This window comes from Musca vetustissima, unplaced genomic scaffold (assembly GCF_032173495.1).
Source record: "Musca vetustissima isolate MV318-11 ecotype Yass unplaced genomic scaffold, APGP_CSIRO_Mvet_v1 utg7804, whole genome shotgun sequence".
NCBI lineage: Eukaryota > Metazoa > Arthropoda > Insecta > Diptera > Muscidae > Musca > Musca vetustissima.
The window spans coordinates 221453-227452 of NW_026887929.1; positions in this window are offsets into that span (position 1 = coordinate 221453).

The following is a 6000-nucleotide window of genomic DNA, read 5'->3' on the forward strand; positions in this document are numbered from 1 at the left end:
CTTTTGAGCAGCGACACTCGGTTGTTGTTGTTAATCATCACATGGCGGCAATTATCTGTGTGTGTGCTTCTCGCACAGTCACAATCTCGTTTGCTCTTTCTCTCTCACTCTTCATTGCACAAACCCACAATCCTTTTTTAGCGTAACTAAATATAGCATTTAATGATGTTGTAGTCATCTCAAGTGAGTGAGTGGGTGTAGCGGTGAATGTGTGTACATGTGTATGTGTGTGTCATGTTGTAGCAGGAATGAAACCGTATCACTGTTGTTTTTGTGAGGTTTATTTTTTTTCTCCTTTTTACCTCAATTCAGCTCCCATTGTTTAAAGCTTCGTTTAGAGAGATAGTTGTATGGGGTGCACGGTATGCATATTGGTTTATTTTAAATGCATCTATGTATGTTAACATGTGTGTGAGAGTGTGGGTATGTATATGCGTGTGTGTGAACACGTAATTGTAGCTATCACACACACAATGTTTTTTCAATTCGTTGAACAGACTAACAACGTTACCACCTGGTTGCTGATTTCTACCAGCCACATCCTTTTTTCTGGTTGCTGCTGTGGAATGAAATTTAGCGAATAGAGAATATGGTGACTTAGCCGGGGAACCAAAATAAGTAGGGGTGCAAAGTACAGTGGCCCAAAGGTAAAATATAAATCATTTTTTAGGGCGAAAAATAATAAAATAACCATTTTATTTTGTTAAAGGATTTAGGAAGTTTTTTTTTCAAATTCAGCAAAATTGTAATATGTGAAATACCAATTCAGCAAAGATTTTTTCTTCTGAAAACATCAAGTTTGCAAAGTCTATGGGAATTCAGCAAAGGTTTTTTTTTTGAAAACCTCAGTTCAGCAAAGTTTTTCCAAAATGAAATCACTTCGTTCATCTATAGTAAAACTAAATTCACCTACTTGTAAATGAAAATCTCTTAGCTAAGTTTTTCTTTATATGATCCCAATTCAGCAATATTTTCAATAGAACAATTTAAATTCTTTGACATTTGTACATTCTTTTCTTTTGGTAGTCTATGCCGTATGAGCGATGTTATTTCAATCTTTTAATTATGTATACGACACACAAGTCCCGAAACGGGTGATAACTTCATACAAGTTTGATTAAATTTAAATAACATTTGTTTTAATGGATTTTTTCTTTCTTCTTCGGCAAACAAAACCCCAAAATGACAGCTATTGCAAATGACAACATGAGAAGTATCTGGCAAACAAACAGCAACAATAGCATTGATCCACAAACACACACACACAGACCAACATTAGACGACAACAGATTGTATGACAAACATGTCATTTATCGTTTATTGTTTTTGCATGTAGAGCACTCTTATACACACACAGATATACATATGAGTGTGTGAGTGGTGTATTTGCAGTATTTGTTAAATATAATAAAATAACGATTCCATTTCCACGATTTTCACACACAGCCGCACACACACGACCACGTTATTATTTGCAAATAAAATTGGTGGCAATTGCTGTTACATGGAAGGCAACTAAGTGGAATGCATCCGCAACATACCACACGCTGAATGCCACACGCTCACATATGGTTACCATTTTTGAAAACAACATGGCCCCCGAAAAAAACTACATTTTGCAAATATTGTTTTTAAGTGTTTTTGTTGTTGTTGGAGAATATTTGCACACACACACACACATTTAAACGCGGAGACAGGAAATATGTGAACATGCCAGCAGACTAACACCATTGCACATTGTTGCTGTTGGAAGCCGCTGTTTTTCATGTTCGTACTTCTCTAATGGCTTTACAACATATTTGTGTGCGTATGTGTGTGTGTGCTACATATGACACTTGTTTTGCACAGAAACACAAACATATTAGGCGATAGCAAGGAGGGATAAAGAATTTTAAAATATTTAAATAAAAATCTTGCTGAATACAATTTTGATTATGAGGAAAAAATGTAGCTGAACAGAGTTTATCTGTTGCAGAACTTTGCTGAATTAAGAAAATTGTTGCTTAATTGACATTTTTCTATAGAAAAAATATAGCTGAATGGCGTTTTTCTGTAAAAGAACGAATTTTACTGATTAGAGACTTTATACCGAAAAGCTTTGCTGAATTAAAAATTTCTATAGAAAACGATGCTGAATTGGGTTTTTATATAGAAAAACTTTGCTGAATTGAGTTTTATATGGAAAAACATAGCTGAATAAAATTTTTCTTATAAGAAAATTATCTGAATCCTGTTCCTCTATTGCAAAGAACAAGGAAAAACTTAGCTGAATTGAATTTTCTTACGAAAAACATAGCTGAATTGTCTTTAACTATAAAAAAATGTACTTAATTGTGTGTTCTCTATAAAAAACCTTGCTTTATTATTATTATTGAAAAACATCCTGCTGAATTGTATTTTCCTGTAAAAAACATTACTTTATTGAGATTTTCTATAGAAAAAAATTATCTGTTTTTTCACAAGAAATTATCGTAAATGATTTTGATATGGTAAAACACAGCTGAATTGATTTTTTTTTTTTTGGACAAATCGTAGCTGAATTTTATTTTGATAACCCTTGCTAAGAAAACATTAGCTGAATTGAATTTTATATGGCGGAACATAGCAGAATTCAGTTTTTCTGAAGAAAACGTAGCTGAATTGTTTGATATGGAGAAAAATATTGAATAAATGTTTTTTTAAGGAAAAAACTTTGCTGAATTCTATTTTGTATCTGAATTGTATTATTCTACTGAAAAACAATTGCTAAATTGTGTTTCATATGAAGAAACATAACTAAATACAATTGTTTTCAGAAAAAAAAAAAACGTAGCTGAATTGTATTATTCTATTGAAAAATTTCGATTAACTGTATTTTTTAATGAAAAAAGTAGCTGAATTGTATTGCTGAATTGTGTTATTCAATGTAAAAATTGTGTTGTTCGATTAAAAACCATGCTGAATCTGTTTTTTGTAAGAAAACATTAGCTTTTTGAGTTTTATATGGCGAAACATAGATGAATTGATTTTTCCTTAAGAAAAAACGTAGCTGTGTTTTTATAAAGTAATAAAAACACCTTGCTGAATTGTGTTTTTCAATAAATTAATTAGCTGAATTGTAATATTCTGAAAATTTTGAACAAAATCTTTATATGGGAAAAATAAGTTTTTCTGAAGAAAAAAACGTAGCTGAATTGTATTGTTCTATTGAAGTCGATAAATGGAGTTTTGTGTTTTATATGAAGACACATAACTAAATTAAATTTATTCTTGTGAAAAAACGTAGCTGAATTGTATTATACGTACAAAAAATTCTTCTAAAATTGTGTTTTTTATAAAAATATTTTGAAGAATGAAATTTTTCTATGGAACACATTTCCCGGATTCGATTTTTTTATAGAAAACTTTTGCTGAATGTCGATTTTCTCAGCTGAATTCACTTGAAAACATTTGCTGAATAATCTGTCACCATTAACACCTTGAAAAATAATGTTCTCCTTCCCCCAAAATGGAAATAATTAAAAGAAAAACAAAAGACAATGTCATGTTTGCCACACCAAGCCATGCATACAGCCGACGACTTTGTCTATTTAAAAACCATAAAAACTTCCGCAACCAAAAAAAAGAAAAATATTAAAAACCACCGTATAGAGGACATATGGACACATATCCGCATCCTAGCCAAGATGCCGCTGTGTTAAATGTTGGCTTCGTTACAGCCAAACAGTTTTGTCTACACAAAAGAAAGCGAGTCGACATTCGTTCTCATTTGCTTGACAGTTTTTTGGCACTCGCATAAAAAGTGTTTTTTTTTATGATAAACCCTAAACGGAATGATGAACTTGAAGAGGATTGGTAAATGTGAGTGAGTGTGTGTGTGAGTAAATTACGCCAATGATGATTTTTCACAATGTGGTTGTGATTGCTGCTTGTTTCTTTAATATTGCAAACACACACTCAGCCAGAGAGATATTCTTGATGATGAAGAAGAAATAAATTAAAGTGTTGGAGATTGGCAGAGAGAGAAGTTGAGAAAGAGAGAGGTGTTTTACTCATATGATGACTTCAAAAGTACTGCAATGCGTATACGTTATATTTATTCAACGGCAAATGCCGCTGTCTGTCGGTCGGCTACGTCTACAATCAACGATAGTAATCAAACGCCAATCATAAGTGGCACCATAAGCACGCACATTCATGCCTAGTGGCCATATCAAAATGTAATAAATCACCCATAAGGAAATTACAAACAAATATGCATACTTACATACAGACACACACACACATAACATAGATGTGTGGAAATTGTGTGATTCCGCAACTAACCTTTTTTATTGCCATTCGACCCTGCAGTCTTGCCGGCAACAGTTGTTGGAGTTTTCGAAGACTTCGATTGTGGCGGCTGCAGCGATGACATGGGTATGGCCAAACAATTGCCACCCAGCTCAACATCTTGGGCATCGAACAGCGGACACGGGGCATAGGCCACTTTCATACCCCGGCCCGGTGAGGGGCTGACACGAGCATAACGCCCCGGCGGATTAAGGCTCACGCGATCACTCATTTGTTACACTTAACTTAATTGCTTACACTAAACGTTTTCGTATCGCGACACACACACGCACGCACAGACATACATACAGGTATGTTCGAGTACATGGATAAATACTTGTAACACTAAATGCCGGACAACTTAACAGCGGCCGGACGATTAACAGATTGATTCGTAGGTTTGTTTGTTCGATTTTTCGGGGTTTTGGTTTAAGGCAATTGAAGTTACACACACACACCCTTACCACCCAACTAATTGAGGTTAATTGACATTCACTTCGTGTGGTTTTTTACTTCCACTTTTCTTTTTTCTCTGACCTGCCAATCACCACACACATCAAATGCTTGGGATGCAGGACAGTGGCATTTTTTCGGACTCAAGTTGCTATTTCAATTATTCATTGGGATGTTCATAACTTGCCATTTTCCATTTTCATTTCTTTTTTGTTGGATTTTTCTTTGTTTTTTTCTTCTTTTTACGGTTTCACTTCACTTCACCACTTGATTCGGTAAACAAGCTTTGAAGGGTAATGGCGGTAAACCTTCTTTTAAATTGATTTCTTTGTGGTTTCATTTCGTCTACCGTTTTCTACATTGAGAGGGAGGGTGGGGGAGGTTATTCATCTTTATTTTAATTTCGCATTAAAGAAAACAAAAACAGCAACAACAACCATAGCTGCTGAGGAGCTATTTTTGGATTCTTTAGAATTACCATAAAAATATATACACACACAAGCACAAACATATATATGAATATATTATCAGAAATAAGCCATTGAACATGAACTAGGTTCGGTAAGGTCGGAGGTCCTTCTTCTCCCACCAGAAAAATATCACAAAAGTTTCTATGGAAACCTTTTGAAGTTTTGCTTAATAATAGTTACTTTATACATCTTTTCAATAGAAACTTAGCTGAATAAGTATTTTTTAGTAGAAAAAACTTTGCTGAATGTATAGGATATTTATTCTTTATTAACGATTGTTTTATAGAAGTTAAAGAAATTGATATTTCCGTTAGGGAAAACTGTGGAAAATTTGTTCATTTGACGAATCATGATTGATACGCTATGAAAATTTTGCTGAATTAATTTTGTAATGGGATCATTTAGCTGAATAGACATTTTCTATTGAGCTGAATTTGCATTTTCAGTAGGAAAAGCTTTGCTGAATTGAATTTTTGTGCAGAAATAGTTAGCTGAATTGGGATTTGCTGTAGAAAAAATATTTTTCAGTAGAGAAAGCCAAGAACATAAACATTTTCAATAGACAAAATTTGCTGAATTGACTTTATATGTAAGAAAAATTTGCTGAATATCCATTTTCCATAAAAAATTTAACTGAATTGACATCTTAAGTAGAAAAATAATAGTTTAATTAAATATTTTAAAAAAAAGTTAGCTGAATTCCATTTTCTCCAGAAAAAGCGAACTGAATTGGCATTTTCTGTAGCAAAACATTTAATTTTTGTGC